At 46.2% G+C, this 25797-nt stretch overlaps 1 protein-coding gene across 2 annotated transcripts in view; it reads left to right on the top strand.

Moving 5' to 3' along the window:
- Positions 1–2893: 2893 nt before the first annotated feature.
- Positions 2894–25797, top strand: part of ELOVL5 (ELOVL fatty acid elongase 5) — a 171193-nt gene continuing 148289 nt past the window's right edge. Inside the window, exon 1 of one of the 2 annotated variants that reach the window (XM_082251328.1) lies at positions 2894–3014. The gene's annotated coding sequence lies outside the window, so the exon portion shown is untranslated. The remainder of the gene's footprint in view (positions 3015–25797) is intronic. The other variant, XM_082251329.1, reaches the window with a different exon arrangement.

The following is a 25797-nucleotide window of genomic DNA, read 5'->3' as shown; positions in this document are numbered from 1 at the left end:
GAGGTTTGTAGTGTGACTTCCTGTATGAGACTTTTGATGCTAGCCCTGGGGAAGAGGATAAAAGTGGCAGTAGGTAAGTAGTGGGTGTGTCTGGATGACTTTTGGAGGGTTGTAGTGTGACTTTCTGTATCAGACTTTTGATGCTAGCCCTTGGAAGAGGATAAAAGTGCCAGTAGGTAAGTAGTGGGTGTGTCTGGATGACTTTTGGAGGGCTGTACAGTAGTGTAACTTTCTGTATCAGACTTTTGATGCTAGCCCTGGGGAAGAGGGTAAAAGTGGCAGTAGGTAAGTAGTGGGTGTGTCTGGATGACTTTTGGAGGGTTGTAGTGTGACTTTCTGTATCAGACTTTTGATGCTAGCCCTGGGGAAGAGGATAAAAGTGGCAGTAGGTAAGTAGTGGGTGTGTCTGGATGACTTTTGGAGGGTTGTAGTGTGACTTTCTGTATCAGACTTTTGATGCTAGCCCTGGGGAAGAGGGAAAAAGTGGCAGTAGGTAAGTAGTGGGTGTGTCTGGATGACTTTTGGAGGGTTGTAGTGTGACTTCCTGTATCAGACTTTTGATGCTAGCCCTGGGGAAGAGGATAAAAGTGGCAGTAGGTAAGTAGTGGGTGTGTCTGGATGACTTTTGGAGGGTTGTAGTGTGACTTTCTGTATCAGACTTTTGATGCTAGCCCTGGGGAAGAGGGTAAAAGTGGCAGTAGGTAAGTAGTGGGTGTGTCTGGATGACTTTTGGAGGGCTGTACAGTAGTGTAACTTCTGTATCAGACTTTTGATACTAGCCCTGGGGAAGAGGGTAAAAGTGGCAGTAGGTAAGTAGTGGGTGTGTCTGGATGAATTTTGGAGGGCTGTACAGTAGTGTAACTTTCTGTATCAGACTTTTGATACTAGCCCTGGGGAAGAGGGTAAAAGTGGCAGCAGGTAAGTAGTGGGTGTGTCTGGATGACTTTTGGAGGGTTGTAGTGTGACTTTCTGTATCAGACTTTTGATGCTAGCCCTGAGGAAGAGGATAAAAGTGGCAGTAGGTAAGTAGTGGGTGTGTCTGGATGACTTTTGGAGGGTTGTAGTGTGACTTTCTGTATCAGACTTTTGATGCTAGCCCTGGGGAAGAGGGTAAAAGTGGCAGTAGGTAAGTAGTGGGTGTGTCTGGATGACTTTTGGAGGGTTGTAGTGTGACTTCCTGTATCAGACTTTTGATGCTAGCCCTGGGGAAGAGGATAAAAGTGGCAGTAGGTAAGTAGTGGGTGTGTCTGGATGACTTTTGGAGGGTTGTAGTGTGACTTTCTGTATCAGACTTTTGATGCTAGCCCTGGGGAAGAGGGTAAAAGTGGCAGTAGGTAAGTAGTGGGTGTGTCTGGATGACTTTTGGAGGGTTGTAGTGTGACTTCCTGTATCAGACTTTTGATGCTAGCCCTGGGGAAGAGGATAAAAGTGGCAGTAGGTAAGTAGTGGGTGTGTCTGGATGACTTTTGGAGGGTTGTAGTGTGACTTTCTGTATCAGACTTTTGATGCTAGCCCTGGGGAAGAGGGTAAAAGTGGCAGTAGGTAAGTAGTGGGTGTGTCTGGATGACTTTTGGAGGGCTGTACAGTAGTGTAACTTTCTGTATCAGACTTTTGATACTAGCCCTGGGGAAGAGGGTAAAAGTGGCAGTAGGTAAGTAGTGGGTGTGTCTGGATGACTTTTGGAGGGCTGTACAGTAGTGTAACTTTCTGTATCAGACTTTTGATACTAGCCCTGGGGAAGAGGGTAAAAGTGCCAGTAGGTAAGTAGTGGGTGTGTCTGGATGACTTTTGGATGGCTGTAGTGTGACTTTCTGTATCAGACTTTTGATGCTAGCCCTGGGGAAGAGGGTAAAAGTGGCAGTAGGTAAGTAGTGGGTGTGTCTGGATGACTTTTGGAGGGCTGTACAGTAGTGTAACTTTCTGTATCAGACTTTTGATACTAGCCCTGGGGAAGAGGGTAAAAGTGGCAGTAGGTAAGTAGTGGGTGTGTCTGGATGACTTTTGGAGGGCTGTACAGTAGTGTAACTTTCTGTATCAGACTTTTGATGCTAGCCCTGGGGAAGAGGGTAAAAGTGGCAGTAGGTAAGTAGTGGGTGTGTCTGGATGACTTTTGGATGGCTGTAGTGTGACTTTCTGTATCAGACTTTTGATGCTAGCCCTGGGGAAGAGGGTAAAAGTGCCAGTAGGTAAGTAGTGGGTGTGTCTGGATGACTTTTGGATGGCTGTAGTGTGACTTTCTGTATCAGACTTTTGATACTAGCCCTGGGGAAGAGGGTAAAAGTGCCAGTAGGTAAGTAGTGGGTGTGTCTGGATGACTTTTGGATGGCTGTAGTGTGACTTTCTGTATCAGACTTTTGATGCTAGCCCTGGGGAAGAGGGTAAAAGTGGCAGTAGGTAAGTAGTGGGTGTGTCTGGATGACAGACTTTTGATGCTAGCCCTGGGGAAGAGGGTAAAAGTGGCAGTAGGTAAGTAGTGGGTGTGTCTGGATGACTTTTGGAGGGCTGTACAGTAGTGTAACTTTCTGTATCAGACTTTTGATACTAGCCCTTGGGAAGAGGGTAAACGGAGCAGGTGATTGGCCAGACTAGTTACCCCCCAGCAATCAGTATGGCTGCCCTAGAAATAGTCGGTGTGTGAGCAGCACTCCCCTCTCTCCATGGTAACAGGCAGTACACTGTGTGTCGGAGGAATCTCTAGCAGTAAAGGAAGCTGTATTAGAGATGCACGGTGTGACAAGTGACAGGAGAAATCCCAAGGTCGGTGTGTAAGTCCCGGGCGGTGCACTGATGATGATGGTCCCCCACCATCCTTGCATCCTCCTCCTCATCAGGCGAGCCTCCTCACGCGTCCCCTGTCCCCGGCTGTGTGTGGCTGGGAGAGGCCGGGCTCCACCCAGGGGCGGGGTTGGTGGGGGGGAACACACTGCCAGACTGGGCCGGGTAGGAGAAGAGGACGGAGCGGATCTGACACACAGACATCGTACAGGGGAGCCGACACCGGGCCACACATAACGGTACCCGTACTACTCTATGGGCCGGGGAAAGGGGACTGGAGGGCGGGGGGAGGAAGTTCTACAAAGTCACAGAGTAGGGGGGATGCCGGCAGTCACGTGGCGGAGGATGAAGACTATATATGGCCGGGGTGCTGAGCCTTTTCGGGGTCCTCCCTCCACCCACTCACCATTTCCTTCTTCCTCTTCTCCTCCGACTGGCTTCTAGAACATTCTACATGTGTCTGAGTGTAGACCCCCATTATTATTAATCATCACACCTAAAGGGGAACCCTGCTCTGCTTCTAGGGTGGGACTACAACCCCCATCAGATGACAATACTTATCACCCCAGCACTGACACATACTACTTCCCTAAATACTTCCATTCAAGGGATGCTCCCAATGACAACTGTCACAGTTGCTTCTGCTTTCAACCAAACCGTCATGTGGCTGGTGTCACAACTGAGCACATGTGCAGCACCATGGCAACTGCAGAACAAAACCATGACTATAAAGGGTAGGAGGGTTTGATCAGTGGTATATTTAGGTTTTCTGCTTCCCTAGACAAGACTAAAATTGGGCACCCCCCCCCCCCATCTGAATTTGCCCCACCCTTTCCTGTTTAAGATCCACCTCATCATCTGTAAACTATGCTATGCGGGGTTCTCTGGTGGCTATGCAGGGGTCTCTGGTGGCTATGCAGGGGTCTCTGGTGGCTATGCGGGGTTCTCTGGTGGCTATGCAGGGGTCTCTGGTGGCTATGCGGGGTTCTCTGGTGGCTATGCGGGGTTCTCTGGTGGCTATGCGGGGTCTCTGCTGGCTATGCGGGGTTCTCTGGTGGCTATGTGGGGTTCTCTGGTGGCTATGCGGGGTTCTCTGGTGGCTATGCAGGGTTTTCTGGTGGCTATGCGGGGTTTTCTGGTGGCTATGCGGGGTTTTCTGGTGGCTATGCGGGGTTTTCTGGTGGCTATGGGGGTTCTCTGGTGGCTATGCGGGGTTCTCTGGTGGCTATGCGGGGTTCTCTGGTGGCTATGCGGGGTTCTCTGGTGGCTATGCGGGGTTCTCTGGTGGCTATGGGGGTTCTCTGGTGGCTATGCGGGGTCTCTGGTGGCTATGCGGGTTCTTTGTTAGCTATGCGAGGTCTCTGGTGTCTATGGGGGTTCATTGTTAGCTATGCGGGGTCTCTGGTGTCTATGGGGGTTCTCTGTTAGCTATGCAGGGTCTCTGGTGTCTATGGGGGGGGGTCTCTGGTGTCTATGGGGGGTCCTCTGCTGGCCATGCGGGGTCCTCTGCTGGCTATGGGGGTTTTCTGGTGGCTATGGGGGTTCTCTGGTGACTATTCAGGTTCTCTGGTGGCTATGCGGGGTATCCCGATGGCTATGCAGTCCAAGCATGAATGAACCCCTGAGGTTTAAGAGGTCACATCCTTTAGATCTCGAGAGTTCATTTTTGGACTTTTAGTCCTTCACTAGTTGGGTCACATCCTCAGCCCTGAGGGGATCATGCTGGGACTTGCACTTTTGGGAGGGTCCCAGCATGTTCCTGAGTTCTAAGGATGTGACTCCCCCCCCCCCCCCAAAAGTGAAGTACTACAAGTCTCAGCATGAACCCCTGAGATGTAAGGATGTGACCCCCCCCCCCAAAAAAAGTGAAGGACTACAAGTCCCAGCACGAACCCCTTAGATCTAAGGATGTAACTCCCCCAAAAATTGAAGCTACAAGTCCCAGCATGAACCCCTGAGACTTAAGGATGTGACCCCCCATCCCCAAAAGTGAAGGAGTACAAGTCCCAGCATGAACCCCTGAGACTTAAGATGTGACCCCTCCCCCCCCAAAAAAAAAAAAAGGACTACAAGTCCAATCATGAACTCCTTAGATCTAATGATGTGACTTCATGCATAATTGAAGAACTACAAATCCCAGCATGAACCCCTGAGACCTAAGGATGTGACCCCCCCCCCCCAAATGTGAAGGACTACAGGTCCCAGCATGACCCCCTGAGATCTAAGGATGTGACACCCCTTAGATGTCACTGGTGCATGCTGGGACATGTAGTCCTTCACTAATTGGGGGGGGGGGGGCGTGAGCGTTACATCCTCAGCTCTGGGGAGCTCATGCTGGGACCTGTAGTCCTTTACTTTGGGGGATTCACATCCCCCCCCCCAAAGTGAAGGACTAGAAGTCCCAGCATGAACCCCTTCTCTTTGTATGGGTCTCTGCAGTGCCTGTGTATCCTCCTCCATCCCTGGCAGAACACAGTAATTATTGCTAGCAGCTATAGCCACAGGTAATGATCACATGAAAAATTGGACATGCTGGTTGTACCCAAGTCAATCGATGAATTAACTTAGGTCAGCCTGCCCATACATGGTTCAAATTTTGGCCTGTCCCTGCTGAACCAGCTGAGATTTCAACCCTTTATAGCCAGCTTTAGTTCTACTTTTTTAGTTTCTCAAAACAGTTATAGTAAAGGTATGCTTTGAATGATAACTGTCACAGCTGCTTGTGCTCTTTACGTGCCTTGCAAGCCATCAAGTGGCTGGTGTCATAACGGATCGCAAGTGCAGGTCAAACCGAGGCTAAGATGGCAACTTCCTTGGCTGTAATGAAAAGCAGAATTTAGTTTCACTTTAACCTCTTCAGTACTATCCTGTATACACCCTTTCATTACCAGACTACATTTTACTGCTGTGATAGTTTGATTGACAATTACTCTGTCATACAACACTGTGCCCAAATATTTATTTCTTTAAATAATTTTTTATTTTTTTATGTTATATGGGTTCATACAGGATCTGGTTGGTAGCAAGAACCTGCATAAAAAGTGCTCTTTACACTCTGCAATGTTTACATGTGTACAGCGTGAGTGGCCTTCTGTTGCTAGGACGCAGGCGACCCCAATAAAGTGCATGTACACCATACACCTGTACATGCTTGTGTGCAGCCTAAAATATCCACTTGACCTCTGGAAGATTTCATGACCAGGCCATTTTTTGTGATGTGGCACTGCGTTACTTAAACTGACAATTATGTGGTCATGCGACGCTGTACTCAAATAAAATTGATGTCCTTTTTTTTCCCACAAATATAGCTTTCTTTTGGTGGTATTTGATCACCTCTGCGTGTTTTTTTTTTTTTTTTTTGCACTATATATAAAAAAAACTGACAATTTTGGGGAAAAAAAAAAACAATATTTTTTACTTTCTGCTATAAAACGCATCCAATAAAAAAAAAAAATGGAAAAAAAATCAAATTTCTTCATAAATTTAGACCAATTTGTATTCTGCTACGTATTTTTGGTAAAAAAATCCCAATAAGCGTATATTGATTGGTTTACACAAATGTTATAGCGTCTACAAACTATAGAATATGTACTGGAATTTTTTTTCTTTCTTTTTTTTAATACCAGTAATGGTGGCAATCAGTGAGTTATAGTGGGATAAACATGATTAAGGCTTCGTTTCCACTATTGTGACTTGTTGTGCGACTTGACACATGTCAAGTCGCACAGCAAGTCAAAAGCCATTCATTTCAATTTGGCCCGTTTTCACTGCCGCGACTTGAGTTGCGGCGACTTCAAAAGTAGTTTGTGCACTACTTTTGGGTCAACTTCCTTCTATAATGAGGGACAAGTCGCACTGAAAGCCGCAAACAACTTTCACTACGAAGTCGCGCTAGAAGTAGCACGACTTCGTAGCCGCGATAGTGGAAACGGAGCCTAAAATATGCACTGGCAGATAAAGGGTTAGACATCTAGGGTGATCAAAGGATTTAGGCCCCTTTTACACTTGTGCGACCTAAAAGTTGCGCGATTTTGAGTGGCCTTGAAGCAATGCCTATGTCTATGGATCTCAGAACGCATTAAAATCAGCCCAAAGTAGTGCGGGGACTACTTTGGAGTCATTGCAACAGATATGAACGATACTCATTGGAAATCATGGAGTACGACTTGTCATGCTGTCACTTTGCAGTCCCAAATCGCAGGACAAGTTGCACAAGTGTGAAAGGGGCCTAAATGTGTACCTAACGAGTGTTTGTGTACTATGTGTGTTGCTTTTTTTGCTTTGCAGGGAAAGAAAATCATCACATCCCCGTAAAAGGACAGAGCTCTGCTTCGTTTACATATGCAGAGCTCTGTCCTGTGTCTCTCCTCAACGATCCGAAGGTGCCGGTGGGCATCCATTGGTTGGCACTCACTGATCGGCATCTGCTGTAAATAATCACAACAAAAGAGGCGTGGCAGGCGTGCGCGCCCCCTAGGCAGAAGTGCTAGAATTACGTATGTGTGTGTGTGTGTGTGTGTGTGTATAATATGTATATATATATATACATACACAGTGGGTACGGAAAGTATTCAGACCCCCTTAAATTTTTCACTCTTTGTTATATTGCAGCCATTTGCTAAAATCATTTAAAGTGGAGTTCCACCCAAAAGTGGAACTTCCGCTTTCGGTGTTCCTACCCCCCTGACATGCCACATTTGGCATGTCATTTTTTTGGGGGGGGAGCGGGTACCTAGTTTTGACAGGTACCCGCTCCCACTTCCGCTCGGAGCACCGCGGCGCCCTGAGCGGAAGTTCTCCTCTCCCCCTCCCTCCCTGCAATCTTCTGGGACACGTCAGAGGTCCCAGAAGATTGCCGGCCAATCACGGCGCACAGCGTGACTCGCGCATGCGCAGTGGGTACCCGGCTGTGAAGCCGCAAACTGGAACAGCCGGGTGCCCACAGCAGTGATGCCGGCGCCGAGGGAGAGGATCGAGGCTTCGGGCGGCCGCATCGCTGGACCGTTGGACAGGTGAGTCAAATGGCTGGAACTCCGCTTTAAGTTCATTCTTCTTCCTCATGAATGTATAGCACCCCATACTGACAGAAAAAAACAGAATTGTTGACATTGTTGCAGATTTATTAAAAAAGAAAAACTGAAATATCACATGGTCCTAAGTATTCAGATCCTTTTCTCAGTATTTAGTAGAAGCCCCCTTTTGATCTAATACAGCCAAGAGTCTTTTTGGGAAAGATGCAACAAGTCTTTCACACCTGGATTTGGGGATCCTCTGCCATTCCTCCTTGCAGATCCTCTCCAGTTCTGTCAGGTTGGATGGTAAACGTTGGTGGACAGCCATTTTTAGGTCTCTCCAGAGATGCTCAATTGGGTTTAAGTCAGGGCTCTGGCTGGGCCATTCAAGAACAGTCACGGAGTTGTTGTGAAGCCACTCCTTCGTTATTTTAGCTGTGTGCTTAGGGTCATTGTCTTGTTGGAAGGTAAACCTTCGGCCCAGTCTGAGGTCCAGAGCACTCTGGAGAAGGTTTTTGTCCAGGATATCCCTGTACTTGGCCGCATTCATCTTTGCCTCAATTGCAACCAGTCGTCCTGTCCCTGCAGCTGAAAAACACCCCCACAGCATGATGCTGCCACCACCATGCTTCACTGTTGGGACTGTATTGGACAGGTGATGAGCAGTGCCTGGTTTTCTCCACACATACCGCTTAGAATTAAGGCCAAAAAGTTTTATTGTGGTCTCATCAGACCAGAGAATCTTATTTCTCACCATCTTGGAGTCCTTCAGGTGTTTTTTTAGCAAACTCCATGCGGGCTTTCATGTGTCTTACACTGAGGAGAGGCTTCCGTCGGGCCACTCTGCCATAAAGCCCCAACTGGTGGAGGGCTGCAGTGATGGTTGACTTTCTACAACTTTCTCCCATCTCCTGACTGCATCTCTGGAGCTCAGCCACAGTGATCTTTGGGTTCTTCTTTACCTCTCTCACCAAGGCTCTTCTCCCCCTATAGCTCAGTTTGGCCGGACGGCCAGCTCTAGGAAGGGTTCTGGTCGTCCCAAACGTCTTCCATTTGAGGATTATGGAGGCCACTGTGCTCTTAGGAACCTTAAGTGCAGCAGAAATCTTTTTGTAACCTTGGCCAGATCTGTGCCTTGCCACAATTCTGTCTCTGAGCTCTTCAGGCAGTTCCTTTGACCTCATGATTCTCATTTGCTCTGACATGCATTGTGATCTGGAAGGTCTTATATAGACAGGTGTGTGGCTTTCCTAATCAAGTCCAATCAGTATAATCAAACACAGCTGGACTCAAATGAAGGTGTAGAACCATCTCAAGGATGATCAGAAGAAATGGAAAGCACCTGAGTTAAATATATGAGTGTAACAGCAAAGGGTCTGAATACTTAGGACCATGTGATATTTCAGTTTTTCTTTCTTAATAAATCTGCAACAATGTCAACAATTCTGTGTTTTTCTGTCACTATGGGGTGCTATGTGTACATTCATGAGGAAGAAGAATGAACCTAAATGATTTTAGCAAATGGCTGCAATATAACAAAGAGTGAAAAATTTAAGGGGGTCTGAATACTTTCCGTACCCACTGTATATGTATGTGTATATATATATATATATATATATATATATATATATAATATACTGTATATATGTGATTCTGCACAGAACGTCCACCTTGTAGCAGTAAATCTGCTATGGGGTGGTCAGGAAGTGGTTGTGGTCCTTATGCAGGACCAAAGACAATGAACTTTCAGGTTTTTTTTTTTTTTTTTTACATATACAGCTATTATTTATATACAGCTGTGTATTTGAGCACATAGAATACTAGACGGCTCCAACTATTTTGTGGCATGTATCTTCAAACTGGATCTAGAAGTCAATGGTGTGGTGTGATGTAGCTACTCAAATGACAGCACCTCACCTCCTATGGCTCAGGGCATTGAGTTGAATGAATATACATTCCTCCTCATGACATTTCATTTGCCTTTACAAGCTTACAGTATACAGTATACAGTAAATGTATTCTGGTTTAATGCAGTGTGACTCCATCCAGAGCTCCCAAGGTTTATGCTGTATGCCTTTGTCTAGTTTTCAATCAAATCTTATGGCGATGAAAACTATATAGCTGCCTTCAGATTCATAAAGAAAAAAGCCTAAACAAATAAATAAAAATGCAGCGTTTTTCATAGCCATATACAGTACATGGGAACTAAAAAGGAAAAAAGATTGAATGTTTTGAAAAAACAACCTGTTTTGCTTGCATTCTATGATAAATCATATCAAATAGAAATGGCAGGATAATGAAAACATTTTCTGTTTCCTTTTTTGGGCTCCACCACCTGAGCATATCAATGTTTGGGCGTTTTTTTTTTTTTTAAGCTTTTTTGCTGCCTTTTTATAAGCTTTTTTTTAAAGCATTTTAGAAGTGTATAACAAGCATTTTACAGCTTCAGGTGTTGTTTAGCCAATAGAAAGCACTAGGGGGAGGAGTGTGAGAGAAAATTAGGCTCCATTCACACCTGAGCGTATCGTTTTTCAGGCGTTTTTTTCTGGCGTTTCTTGCAGGTGTTTTAAAGGCAGGCATTGACCTCTGACCAAGAAATGCTTGTAATCTGCCATAAAAGAAGCTCATGTACTTTTCTGAGCTTCAGGCGTTTTGCTTCGGGTGACAAAATGCTCATATGTGAACAGGGGCCATTGAGATGAATGGGATTTTGCTTGTTGGGGGTTTGGAACTTCAGAGATGAGCGTTTTACGAGCTGAAGAACGCTCAGGTGTGAACAGGGCCTAAGGGGTAGAGAGCTGCTGTTTGAGCAAATAACTAGTGGCAAAACGCTTGTAAAACGATTCAGTCAGGTGTTTCTATTGAAGTCTATGGGGGCCAAACAAGCTTGTAATCTGTCAAAAAGAAGCTTATGTACTTTTTTTGAGCTTCAGGCGACAGAATGCTCCTATGTGAACAGGGGTCATTGAAGTGAATGGAACTTTGCTTGTTGGGTGTTTTGGAGCTTCAGAGCTGAACATTTTACAAGCTGAAAATCACTCCGGTATGAACAAGGTCTTTAGAAAGTAGATACCTAAAAGTGATCTCATCTTTTGCCAAACTTTTTTTGGAAATTAAGACACGTGTTGGTACTGAGGGGGTTAAAATATGAAGCGTAATTGTGCACTAAATACAGAACCTCATTAAAGCAGTGGTAAACTCCGCTTTTGAACTTGTACCTACATGTAAGCCAATAATAAGGCTTACCTTTAGGCATAGTGAATGTGCACTGGTTAGGAGATATTCAGATGTGTAGCAGCTGTCACCAGCACATGCACACTGTATTCTGAATGGACGGCATTCTTGAGTGTGCTGCCCATTGAGGGTGCTGTGCCATGACCGTGACTCCAGCGTGCATGTGTAGGAGTGACATCATCATGGTTCTGCCATTCAAATGGCCAAAGCCTGCAAACCTGGATGGAGGACTGGGTAATGATGGTATTCCTGTCAGCGGTGACAGCACGCCTCTGGAGAGATCTGTTTTATAAGCAAGTCTGCCGAAATGTCTTAGTATGCGGTGCATACTGTGTATGACCAGGTCATACACAGGGTGGGAGGAGGTGAAGGGGTTAAATGTCAGAATTAAGGCCGTGAGGGCATTTAAATACAGATCACACAGAGTGACATTAAAAGAGATTAAATGTACAGGAGGGGAGGGGGTGAGTGAAAAGGTTAAAAAAGAAACCCCAAAAACAATCTTAAACAGTAATTGAAGCCCTTCATGCATTACCTCTTCATTCATAAATACTCTTTCATTGTGAGAGGAATGTAAACAGATTACAATGGAATAATTGGAGAAGGAGGGGAATCTCAGCTATATATGTGTTGTGCCTGGGAGCACTATATGCCTACTTGATATATACCTCTGATGAGTGGGGATTTCAGGAGGGGAGCATGGAGTGGCACTCTGAAAGCACCAGATTTTACCAGCACAGACACTTTTGCACCTAGGGACTTAATATAGTATGCACTTTTATTTAACATCGTCCATTGATTGTTATATTGCGATTTTACACTGTGATTTTTGCGTATAATTTAATTTCATTGGTTTAGTATATAGAGGTTCAGCCCCTTACACTGTAGTAGCAGCTGCAATTTTTCACGTACCGTATTTGCCGGCGTATAAGACAACTTTTTAACCTTTAAAAACTTCCCCCAAAAATATGGGGGTCGTCTTATATGCAGAGTATAAAAACTTCCAAGGTAAATACAGGGTGTAATCTCTCAAAGCGCTGTCTGGATGTACGGGAATACTGTACCGGTAGGGATGCACCGAAATTATCGGCCGAAAATGAGCCTATATCATTTCAGCCGATAATGGGTTAACATTGCCGAAAATAAATATGGCCGCCGTGGGGAAGGAGGAGGGCGCAGCGCAGGGCAGGTTTTAAAAGTCCCGCCTCTGGCTGGACGTCCGCCTCTTAATGACGTCCCTACTACGATCTGTGCATTAATGAATGGACATACCGGGCGGGGGGGCGGGGCGAGCGGCCGCTATAGATAGAACTATGTGAATTATCCCTGTCAGCTCAGCACGACTATGTGTGAATGAGAACAGAACTGACCTGACACCGGGCGGGGGGTGGGCGGAGCGGCCGCTATTAGCTGTAACTATGTGAGAGCTTCACTTCACTGACAGGCATGCATCCCTGCTGACAGGGAAGTGAAGCTCTCACATAGTTACAGCTAATAGCGGCCGCTCCCCCCGCCCCCCCGCCCGGTGTCAGGTCAGTTCTGTTCTCATTCACACATAGTCGTGCTAAGCTGACAGGGAAGGATCACATTAGTTCTATCTATAGCGGCCGCTCGCCCCGCCCCCCCCCCCCCCCCCCCCCGCCTGGTATGTCCATTCATAATGCACAGATCGTAGTAGGGACGTCATTGAGAGGCGGTGCCACCGGCCAGAGGCGGGACTTTTGAATGAAGGACACTCGAGGAGGGGGACGCTGAGGCAGTGGGGGGGGGGGGGGGGAGCTGCAGGCAGCTTACCAATGGTATTTGTATTATGAAGCATGAGGGGTTAATGTATTGTCACTGATCTATTAGTGACCGACCAGTGGCAGGTAATTAACCCCTTTGTGCTGCATTAGTGCAACCAGTATCAGTGTTAATTAACACTGGTTGCACTGATACTGGTTGCACTAATACAGCACAAAGGGGTTAATTACCTGCCACTGGTCGATCACTAATAGATCAGTGACCAGCAATGACAATACATTAACCCCTCATGCTGCATAATGCAAATACCATTGGTAATTAAATTAACCTCTTGCCAACCCATCACAGTACATATACTGTGACAGGGTGGCAGCGACAGATGTACGTCACTACCCGTTTTTGGTGTATGCCCCTCTTCTATCCATTTTAAATTTTTTTGGGGGAAAAAGTCATTTTCGGTTTTCGGCCAAGGGCATCCTGCATTTTCGATTTCGGCCCAAAATTTTCATTTCGGTGCATCCCTATGTACCGGTATGTACCGTAGCTTCAGCTACATACAGTATACCGCTCTGAGCCAATCACAGTGAGCGATGTATTCTATTATTGAATACAAAGCCTATTCGGATTGGCAGAGTCCGAGAGAGTAACATCATCAGCCCGCCTCTCTGACTCTGCCAATTTGAGCAGGCTTTGTATTTAATAATAGAATACATCGCTCACTGTGATTGGCTCAGCGCGGTATACTGTATGTAGCTGAAGCTACGGTACATACCGGTACAGTGTTCCCGTACATCCAGCCAGCGATTTCAGAGATTACACCCTGTGTACTTACCTTGGAGATTAATAGGGATGTTTGTGTACTTACCCTGTTTGGAGATTAATAGGGACGTTTGTGTACTTACCCTGCTTGGAGATTAATAGGGACGTTTGTGTACTTACCCTGCTTGGAGATTAATAGGGACATTTGTGTACTTACCCTGCTTGGAGATTAATAGGGACGTTTGTGTATTTACCCAGCTTGGAGATTATTAGGGACGTTTGTGTACTTACCCCGCTTGGAGATTAATAGGGACGTTTGTGTATTTACCCCGCTTGGAGATTAATAGGGACGTTTGTGTACTTACCCCGCTTGGAGATTAATAGGGACGTTTGTGTATTTACCCAGCTTGGAGATTATTAGGGACGTTTGTGTACTTATCCCGCTTGGAGATTAATAGGGACGTTTGTGTACTTACCCCGCTTGGAGATTAATAGGGACGTTTGTGTACTTACCCCGCTTGGAGATTAATAGGGACGTTTGTGTACTTATCCCGCTTGGAGATTAATAGGGACGTTTGTGTACTTACCCCGCTTGGAGATTAATAGGGACGTTTGTGTACTTACCCCGCTTGGAGATTAATAGGGACGTTTGTGTACTTACCCCGCTTGGAGATTAATAGGGACGTTTGTGTACTTACCCCGCTTGGAGATTAATGGGGACGTTTGTGTACTTACCCCGCTTGGAGATTAATAGGGACGTTCGTGTACTTATCCCGCTTGGAGATTAATAGGGACGTTTGTGTACTTACCCTGCTTGGAGATTAATAGGGACGTTTGTGTACTTACCCTGCTTGGAGATTAATAGGGACGTTTGTGTACTTACCCCGCTTGGAGATTAATAGGGACGTTTGTGTACTTACCCTGCTTGGAGATTAATAGGGACGTTTGTTCTGAGCCATGTAAAGTAGTCACATTTTATACTCCACTATGGTACAGAAAGGGGATAGTCTTATACAGCGAGTATAGCCCAAAACCTATGTTTTAACTTGAAAATTAGGGGGTCGTCTTATACGAGGGCAAATAGGGTAGTTGATTCACAATATTTATTGAGCACTTCTAATTGAAACCATAGCGTGGGTATTTTCATAATAACTTTTAGATTACAATGGTGACATGTCAGCTGACATCTGCCGCCATCCGATCCAATATTGTCCGCCAAATCCAGACAGATGGTGGTCCTAGTTTCCTTCCGTCTATCGGATGGGATGAAAATGAACAGGTGGTCTGTTTACACCTGAGAGCGGAGACGGACCTGTCATCCACTTGCTCAGTAGGGATCAGTGGAGTCTGTCCAACGGAGGCGGCCGTGTCAAAGGGGCCTAATACTTATCCGCTAAAGTATGTATTTCTGTTGGAGAAGTCAAGCTTCCCAAGCAGGGACAGATGCTGTTCCCTTTCCCAGCTACAGCCAAATTAGAAAGTGAAAAGTTTGGAGTTGCACTTTAAGATTGATCTTTAAACAATGTATCCAGCAGGATCTGTAATTTTCTGTATGGCTATCTGTTTCTCAATGGCGCAGATTCACACAGCCTTGGGATGGCTGCAGAGCGAATTGCACAGGAGTCCTGTGTGTCTTCTGGTTTGTTTCAGGTCTGAATTCAGCCAAACATTTGGACTGAAATTGGACCTAAAATGGTGAATCGGAACGCACCAGACCCCTGCTGTGAGCCGCTCCACATGGAAGTGTGAACCCAGCCGCATGCCGATTGGTTTTTATGCAGAGCTGCACTAGATTTTGCACTCTCTAGTTTTAGTAAATCAACCCCATAGTGTCATATCAAATCTCCATCAGAAAGCATAGCAAGCAGCCATTCTCTAGAAGATGGGTCATGTGTCATCCCTGCAGGATGTGGACAAACAGGAGTGTAAAGCCTACATTTCCATTGCTCCATAGCTATGGGGGGGAATGACTGCTCTCCATACAAGTAGTGCTGGCGTGGAGCCCTCCTTCCATTTGCACACAAGCCTTGCATGGTGTGCATAGACATGGCAATTTTCAGGCAGCCCCCCAACAACCCAACACTTTTCACTAGAACATTAAGCCCTCATTCACATTGGAGTGACTTGGCACAGTCTCATCCAATTGCTGGCAATCGCATTGTTCAAATCGGTGCAATTCCGACTTTGTGGTGCTGTATCCATTTAAAAAAAGTCGCTCCTGCACTACCTTTGGCGATTTTGGGTGCGGCTTGCATAGACATCTGTGCATGAAACTGCACAGATGTCTTCCAAGTCACACCCAAAGTTGCACTGCTTTAAAATTGTGCGATTTCAGATGAAGTTGCATGATTTCAAAGCTGCAGTCAATGTGAATGAGGGCTAAAGCTGTTTGTGACAGGTTGAATCATTTTTGTGGCTGAAATTTCCTAACCATCAGTATGTGTATTGTTAGCATAGCCATAATTTACTGCCTGCTTGCTGAGGAGGGTTAGGTGTACTTCCTCTATTTAGTTCAGTGAAAGCAGTCTATTCTTTTCTTTTTTTCTTCAGTGTTTTTAGGATTACCTAAGAGGCCCATTCAGCCCTTGCTCACACTCAGGGCAGGTTCAGCTAAACTCACATGATTTCAAACTCCTCATTTCAGTGCGAGTTTAGGGGCGATTTCACAGACATCTATGTGTGTTCATGCACATATGTCTATTGAAATCGCCAAGTCACCAAAGTAGTGCAGGAACTACTTTTGGGATTCGGTGCTGCACCGCAAAGTCTGTGTCGCACCAGTTCGGTTGGTGCTGTGACTGACGATAGGCTCCTTTTCAGCATGTGATTTGACATGTCAAATTGGTGCAATGTGAACGGGGGCTCACACCAGAAGCACAAATTACCACTGGCTGTTGGCGTGCTCTTTGAAGGTGCCATGCGTTGGTTAGAGCGCATTGTACTGCTTATATTTTTTTAATGTAAGTTTTTTTGAACTGTCACCAAAATGGCATTTCCTTCATCTGTATGCTCTGCAGCATGTTGAGTGGAATTGCCTTGTGTATGTATACAGACTGTGTTGGGCAAGGCTGCCCAGTGCAGCCCAATCCATATGATGTGAATGGGCCCGGAGTTACCAGGATACCCATAACAGGAAACTTTGGCAGGTATTCAGTTGCATTCACACCTACACATTTCCTAAACACGTGACAGTACACAGAATGATGTGTGGAAATGCACTGCAATCAAGGTTTGTGCTTGCAGTGCCATTCATTTGTAACAACACCCCAAGCGTGGGTAGCAGACACACATTTTATGCACTGAAAAAACGCCCGGCGCTCCATTCCTGAAAAGGTTCTGGAACTAATTTAGGGAATGTGACACTCCTAGGACCGCACATTTTCTGCCCTAGGCATGACATGCAATAACGCATGAATGCACAAAAAAAAGCATACATGGAAACTCGTTTTCCTGTTACACTGGTGTGAATGGAGCCTTAAAGCTGAATTCCAGCCTTACCTTTATTCCCATAATTGTAACAAGCCCTCTCCATGCAAACTTGCATCTCCACAGTACACTTCTTTGAAGCTGCAGCAGCTATCATGAGCCTTCCTTCATTTCCCGTCCAAACTGCTAATTACTGTCACACCCTCTCCTCCTGATCCTCACCGTCATTGCCTATCTATCACAAATGTTCGCTTTCTCTGCCATCCCCTCACTATATGAAAGAACACATGCCAGACATCCCTTAAAGCAGTATTAAACCCAAAAGCAAACATTAATTATATTGCATCTTACCAATTCTTAGATGTGAGGGCTGCATTCATTTTCATCTGGTGATCCAGCCAATAAGTCTGTTTTTCAAAAGCTCTCCTACAAATGTAGCAGTTAGTGTAGAGACAAACCGTTTACCACTGACAGGAGTGCTTACAAAGACCAGCTTAGATAAATCAAAAACGAAAAAAAAACACGGTTTGCTGTAACCTTGCTAGTACATTTAACACTCCCCTCCCCTTAGACTAACATTGCTGCTGTCCAAATGTGCCCCCTGTGCTCCTTCATCCAGAGTGGGGGGGGGGAACTCTAATACAGGAGGTTTGTTCCTGGCCTGATTACTGTTTGAGAACCAAGGGAATAAGCCTAAGAAAATAAAAGTAGTGCAGCCACCACATCTAATGATTGGTAAACTGCAATATATTACATTTTTGGGTGTAATACCTCTTTAAGATCCGTTCACACTGCCGCACCCTAAACTGCAGAGGTTTAGTGTACCAAAGCTACCTGTTCCCTGTTTCGGCTGCAGTGAGTCGGTGATAGGGGGCGGTGTAATGTGCGTTTCAGCACATCACACTTTCCTTTTTTTTTTTTTTTACTACACTTTATTTGAAGTGTACAAAGTGACACTTTATTTACTATACAGTAGATTTATATACACTAGCAAACTGAAGCTTGTTTGAATGAGCTTCGGTTAATGCAGGAAAAGGTGCACCCCTTCACATTTTGGAAATCGCATGGTGCTCTTGTACTATGCAATTTCTCACACCTGAAAACGCACTGTGTTTATCAGTTGTGTGGGAGTGCCATTAAGAATGCACATCTGCTAAATAGCAGCGCAATTAGCCTTCAGGTGCAGGACTGCTAGTGATTTACACCCATTCCCAATAGCCTAACAATTTAGGCCCCTTTCACACAGCTTTCCGATCAGGTCCATCCTATGGGGCAGCGGTTGTCAGCTGATACCCGCTGCTATGTGATCGGATCCTGTCTGTGAAATCCAGGCGGATGGTAACCCTATTTTCCATCTGTCTGGAGGATAGGATCAGATAAAAACAGGCAGGCGGTCCATTTTCAGCTGATCTCCCATAGCTGGGCTCTGATAGGTCCCTCTCAGCACAGTGAGTGGAGACGGACCTGTCATCCGCCTGCTCAGCGGGGTTTGCAGATCAATCCCCCCACTGAACAAAATGGAGTCTGCCGGGCGGACCCTTATAGGCAGTTGCAGCAAACAGTTTTTATTTCATTTGGGATAAAGGTTTTACATGAATACCTTAAAGCTGATCATTGTAAGCAGTGGTAAATTGTTTGTCTCAGCCCTCTAACTACTATATCTGCCGGAGAGCTTGTTCTGTTAAACATCAAACCTATTGGCTGGATCCCCAGGGCAAAACAAGGGAAAGAAAGCCAAAGCAGCCATCACATCTAAGAATTGGTAAGCTGCAATATAATAAATGTTTGCTTTTGAGTTTAGGCTCCTTATCATACTTGCGCAGCTTGGGATCTAATGTGTGAGCCCCCAAGTCACATGACGTGAAATTCAATGTATTGCCATAAGCCGTTTCTACTGTCACTACAGAAATTGTTACTTCAGGAAAGGTTCCTGCACTACTTTGCTCCTACTTTTGATGCAACTTTGATCCAGAGAATGGAAAGTCTTATCAATCTTTATTGGCTCACAAGTGTGAAAGAAGCCTAATGCTGCTTTAATGATACTTTTGCACTTTGTGCATTCTTTGCCTGTGTCTTCCCTATACTTTGTTATAGAACTATATTTGAAGCTGAACTCTCAGCAAACAGGTAGAGTTTTAAATGCAGAAGAAAGGGTTAGGGTTTATCTTGTATTACTTTCTGTGAGACTTCCTGTTTGCATGACAGGGTGTCACCAAGACAGGATGTTATGGAACAACCTTCCATTGGAGACCAGTGTGTATTGAGGGACAAATGTGCACCTATGGCACTCACAGGGCGTTTGAAAAAACGAGCTGCAAAGCCAGTTCTGACGCCAGGAAAAAGCAGCTGTAAAAACGGGCTTTTAGAAGAGTTTTGTATTGGTGTTAATGCACATTTTAGCCACATTTAGCAGCGTTGGTATTTAGCAGCCTTTCTCTGCCCTCTTCTCTCTTCCAACCTCAAATCCAACTACTACTGCTTAAAAACGTCTGACGTGGCCTAACGCTGTATGCAGCCTTTAGCAGCGTCAGGCGTTTTTACAATTTAACTCTGCTGCTCCAAAATGCGCTGGCCCTGGGTTTTTTCTACAACTCGGCTCCTAAAAGCCTGTGTGTGCATGAGGCCATAGAATAACATGTGGGGCGTTTTTAAGCTGCAAAACAAAAACGCCTGACACTCCTAAAAGCAGCTTTAAAAAAGCCCTGTGTGCATGAGGCCTAAAACTTTAGCTGTTTGCCTTGCTAGGCAGTGAGATAGTGACAGTGGCGTGTGAATCTAAAGACTGGCTGAATAGAACTGCAAATCCTTTGGAAGGCAAGCAGCTCACATATACTGTATGTATTCAGCAGTGTATTTAGCACAAGAGTAACTAGAAGAATTTGGCAAATACAGTCATACATACCCCGCTTTACGTACACTTACTTTGCATACACTCGCCATTGCGGACACAGCTTGGTCAGCTTGGTATGGCACTACTCCCGGTTTTTAACATTGGCATCTATGGGAAATCTTGGTTTACTTGGCATGGCACTAATCCCGTTTTTTAAAGCGGGAGTATACCTAAAAAAAAAAAAAAAAAAAAAAAAAAACCCTGCAAGACAAAGGCATAATGAGCTAGTATGCATCACATACTAGCTCATTATGAAAAACTTACCTTAGAACGAAGCCCCGACACGGACCCCCGGACACAGCTGTGGGAGCTGACATGATCCCTCGGCGTCTCTTCCGGGTACGGCGGCTCCGGCACTATGATTGGCCAAAGCCGCAATGACGTCACTCCCGCGCATGCACGCGGGAGTCCTTTTTCGGCAGGTTCCCGGCAAGGAACACTGAAGGTCCGCCGGACCTTCAGAGCGCATGCGCCGCTCGCATGAGCGGCTGCATGCAGTGCAAATATCTCCTAAACCGTGCAGGTTTAGGAGATATTAATTGTACCTACAGGTAAGCCTTATTATAGTCGCAAAAAGCGGTATACTACCGCTTTAACATTGACGTGTATGGGAAATCTTGGTCAGCTTGGTAAGGCACTGCTCCCTGTCTAACATTGACATTTATGGGAAATCTTGGTTAGCTTGACTTGGCACTAGGGCAGTGCATCTTCACTTACCTCACGATTCAATGCGATTACGAATATTAGGGTCGCGATTCGATACGATTCGATTCCGCGATGCATCACGATTACTGCCCAATGCCCATGCCCAGCCCACTGCCCAATGGTTTTCAAAACTTTATCAAAAAAAAACAAACAATCAAGCAGTCACAAATAAAAGAATCCTTTTTATTTTCATTTGCTTCAAAGGACACTTTCCTGCACCCTGTCATGGCCTGCAAGCCCTGCATACTTTAGTGCACTTTCACTGCAAACATATAGGAAGGTCTGAAAATGCAAACAGCATAGCAGAGACAGACAACAACACTAGTATTTTACTAGAAGTAACAGTAAAATTAGTAAAAAACTGTAGTAGTGCAGTTTACTGCTTCATAAAAGAAAATATTAATATAAGCCAGGCCTACCACCATTTAAAGTACAACTAAAGGCCAAACTTTTTGGATTTTGGATAAAGTTTGGCCTATAGTTGTACTTAAAGGCAAGCCAAGATAGAAGAAGCCAGCCAGCCAGCCAAGCTAATATTCTTGTGAAAATGGTCATCATAAATTCCCACAAAACATTATATATAAATCCTTTTATGTGAATATGCATTGCAATAAATTCCAGGTGTGCCATAACCTGTCCTCTACAAAACAGAGCACTTCCTGACTAGTAGCAAACATCAAGGGTGAACCTGGCAATAGTGCACTGCTGCATAACTTCCATGTTCACCGTGATGTTTGTTTCCCTCTGCAACTGCCAGTCAACTCTAGTGAGTTGATGGATTGGCTGCTAGAGGGGAGTTACAAATATAAGCTTTAAGCTTATCAATTCACTTATGTCACTTTTATGTCACTTACTTTACAGAAAACGTTACCTGTCCTGCAGACAGTCTCTGTCTCTACCACGATTAAACCCAACTGAAGCCAAGCCAAAGCCACCATTAGAGGAAGGAAAACCCTTGACAGAGTAAAGGCCCGTACACACGTACCGATCGTCGGCATACAAACGTCGGTGGACGAAGGATCTGCCGATTGTACGCGTGTTAGTATGGTGCCTCCGACAGATGTCTGCGCACAATCCGCGGACAAAAGTCTTTCGTGCAAACATGAAAATATTTGTATGCCGACACCAGAACGGACGATTGTTCGCCTGTCAGTACACAATTCGGCCGACAGACCGCAGATTTGCAAGACTGGGCATGCTCAGAAAATAGAAAACACAGGGAAAGTTAACCATTACATGACATCACTTCTGCAGTCGGCGGACAAAATTCTTGTGCTGTCCTTGTGCTGTCTTTGCACTTTTCAGCAGACACCGACATCCCGGGGAGAAAAGAGGAACATTTGTAAGCCGACCATCGGTACGTGTGTACGGGGCTTAAATCATCAACTAAAGCTTAAACCTTGAGTAAATCTTCATGGGATCACAAAAAAACACACAACACGATTGTAAACTAAGCCGCAACAAATCAACCAAGCAACATCTTTCATAAAATATGACTGTCTGTCTGTCTGTCAGACTCCCTTCCTTGCATGCACTGAGCCAAAACCCCCGGGGGCCCCCCCCTTACCCCACAGCTGCCTGTGACAGTGACACTGACAGAGACCCCCCTCCCCCCACAGCTGAGCTGACTGCAGCCTGACACACTGACAGAGACCTGGGTGGATGTCCCACACCTTCCCCAATCCCCCACAGCACTGACAAACACTGAGAGTGAGTGAGTCCCCCCTCTTGCCCAGCCCAGACCCCCACACTGACAGAGACCTGGAAGTCCCACACCTTCACCAATCCCCCACAGCACTGACAAACACTTGAGTGAGAGTGAGTTCCCCCCCCCCCCCTTGCCCATACCCCCACACTGACAGAGACCTGGATGTCCCCCACACCTTCCCCAATCTCCCACAGCACTGACAAACACTGAGTGAGTCCCCCCCTTGCCCAGACCCCCATAGCTGACTGACACTGACAGAGACCCCCAGGCCCCCACTGACACTGACTGACCCCCCTGGCTGCCAGACTGCCACAGCAGAACAGTACCCCCGTGCCCCGACCGACCGTCCCCTGTCCCAGGCCCCCCCCCATCACAGACATCCCCCAGAGATACAGACGAGAGACCCCCATGAATGATTACACAATTATTTGTTCGGACATACCTGCTGTGTGACTGTGTGGGTTGTTGTGCACTGCATTGCAGAGGAGGACAGGTGCTGTGCTGCTCTCTGGGCTCTGTGGCGGGCGGCTGGCGTCACTGGCAGTGGCGTTGCGGCTGGGCGGTGAGGTGAGGCTGGCGGCGCTGGCTGGCTGCGATGGGGACGCACTTGGGGCTCCTCGCTCCTGTGTGTGGACTCACTGGACTGGCGGCTTCTGGCTTGGATGGCTGGCTGGCTGGCTTCTAGGCCGCAGGTGGGACGCCGATACACGCGGGGGATGTCTTGCTGCGCCTCGGCCCGGGTCAAAGAGGCGGAAGGGGAGGGGCGGAGCCTTTTTATTAAGCTCCCGCCACTAACCCACCAATCAGCTGCCGATCCTGCGATCTTGTGATTTTTTTTTTTTTTTTCCCTTGCGCGATAGGGCGTGGCCGCGGCTGATGACGTCATTTCGTATAATCGATTATGCCGGCAGCCCGCATCGATGCAGAATCGCGAAGGGTCGAATCGCGATGCATCGATCTTTCGATTATATTCCCCAGCCCTACTTGGCACTGCTCCCGAACCATAAATGACAGGAACACCAAACTTAGGAAGCACTGAGAGGGGACCCAGGACTACAACCTTTCAAATTTTGTGGCCGGCCAGATTGCCTAGGTAATCTACCATGTCATTGTCCTGGGTCCCCTTAATGTGGTTCCCAAGTTTAGTCTCCTTGTCACTTATGGTTTGGGAGCAGCAGTGCCATGTCAAGCTGACCAAGATTTCCCATAGAGCTAGTGTATTTACATGCATTGAGAAGTGAAAAATGGTATTGCTTCACTTTAGGTACATTTTTCCTTTTACATACATGCTCTGGTCCCATTGTGTACTTAAAAGTAGGGTATGCCTGTATGTCTATTTGTATATGTTGTTGTTAGTAATCAGCAGCCAACTAATATTGACTTAAGCTTTGGATAACAGATTATCTGTCTTTTGACTAGATCCAGAGAAAATATTGAATATTTTTAACATTCTTTGTGACCTAACATAACCTCAACATAGCTTTCTTTTGGGCTGGTATATAAAGCTATCAGTGAGGTCTTCTGAATCATTGTAATGAAGTGGGTAAGTGCTCTCCCTTTTGATTCCAGTTCTGAAAGCACTCTTTGAACTGCCCCCTTTCCAGCTCAAGTCACAGGAGAGTGATTTACACAGAAGGCTATGCTGGAGCTGGTATTTGCTTAATCAGCTTGACAAAGAAAATCTGTTCTGCAGGATTTCAATTAAAGTCCAACATCGGGCTAAGGGAAAAAGTTTTCCCTTGCAGTGCCGCTGTGCCTGCACTGTAAGTGTTAAGTGCTCCTTTTGTCTAGAACAGTGGTGTCCAAACTGTGGCCCGAGGGACGGATGCGGCCTCCCATCTGATTTTATCTTTCCCTTGGGGCATCGTTTCTAACAGCAACAATGGGGCACTTTTCCTCCCACTGAGGGGGCGCTATTCCTCCCACTTACACCAATGATGGGGCACTTTTCCTCCCACTTACACCAATGATGGGGCACTTTTCCTCCCACTTACACCAATGATGGGGCACTTTTCCTCCCATTGATACCAATGATGGGGCACTATTCCTCCCACTGATTCCTCCCACTGATGGGGCGCTATTCCTCCCACTGACACCAATGATGGGGCACTTTTCCTCCCACTGATGGGGCGCTATTCCTCCCACTGACACCAATGATGGGACACTTTTCCTCCCATTGATACCAATGATGGGGCACTATTCCTCCCACTGATTCCTCCCACTGATGGGGCGCTATTCCTCCCACTGACACCAATGATGGGGCACTTTTCCTCCCACTGACGCCGATGATGGGGCGCTATTCCGTCCACTGACGCCGATGATGGGGCGCTATTCCTTCCACTGACGCCGATGATGGGGCGCTATTCCTTCCACTGACGCCGATGATGGGGCACTGTATACTCCTGCTGGCTACAGTCTGGCCCCCCTAAAGTTTAAAGAACAGTAAACTGGCCCTTTGTTTGGAAAGCTTGAAGACCTCTGGTCTAGAGGGTAGAAAGTAGGAGTAAGCCTTATACTCACCTGATCCTCCATTCCACTGGTAAACGGCGCTCCCCACAATCCAGTGGTGGACTGTTCCAGTGACCTCTTATCCATAGCAGAACCTACTTTGGGCTTGATGATGTCAGGAGAGGTAAGTAAATGTCCCTTCTTCTCTCCCCTAGACAAAAACGAGCCCTTCACTGCAATGAAAAACTTTTGTTTGCCCAGGGTTCAGCTTTAAGAAAATCAGTGTACAGGAAATGCTTGTGCAACCCTTAGGACTTGTTCACATTTGCAGCAGCCCTTGCTGCCTCTCTGGAAAGGAATCTGTAGTGGATTATTTTCAGATGGCAGTTGACAGGCAGCTGGAAGAGGATATGTTTCCTTCTCAGCACCTGTTTTAACCATGAAAGGCCCGCACCACCACCCTGTGTGTGCAGTTTCAGGGTGGTAGCTCCATAGCCCGTTCACTCAAATGGGTCCTGTTCGGCAGCAGTACTGCCCTTTGTGTAAAGTTCTTTCATTGCTTTCACTGCCTGTGACGTGATGTGTGAATGGTGGACAGTCTTAATAGTCACAGAATTCTCTCCCACATTTACAGATTGTGTTAAAGCAATGAAAACTTCTGTCAGTGGGTGAGAAGGGAGGAGGTACTTCCTTTATCCACTAAATTCTTACCAGAGACTTGAAGCTATTAACCCCCTACACACCAGACATTCTGAGCCAAGAAGAGGACCAGAAGCACCTGCAGTGAAGATTTCTCCAGGAGACTGATATAAAGGCTCACTGAGGTACTATTCCAAAATACAGAAATCATTTTATTTTATTTTTTTTAACCTCTTGCCAACCAGCCACAGCACATACAGTATACTGTGGCGGGGCAGCGTGTGCAGGCAAAATCACGTACTTGTACGTGATCTTGTCTATACAAAAAATAATTTGATAATTTTTTTTGACCACCTGCTCACCAGCCACAGTACATGTACATGATTTTGCCTGCTCCAGTATAGGGGCACATCGGGCACTCCACGACCGATGTGTCTACCGGGAACAGCAGATTGCAT

This window comes from Pelophylax lessonae (assembly GCF_965119305.1).
Source record: "Pelophylax lessonae genome assembly, chromosome: 3".
In the NCBI taxonomy this organism is placed as follows: domain Eukaryota; kingdom Metazoa; phylum Chordata; class Amphibia; order Anura; family Ranidae; genus Pelophylax; species Pelophylax lessonae.
The sequence above is the reverse complement of the archived record's forward strand: the minus strand, read 5'-3'. Positions and strand labels throughout refer to the sequence as shown.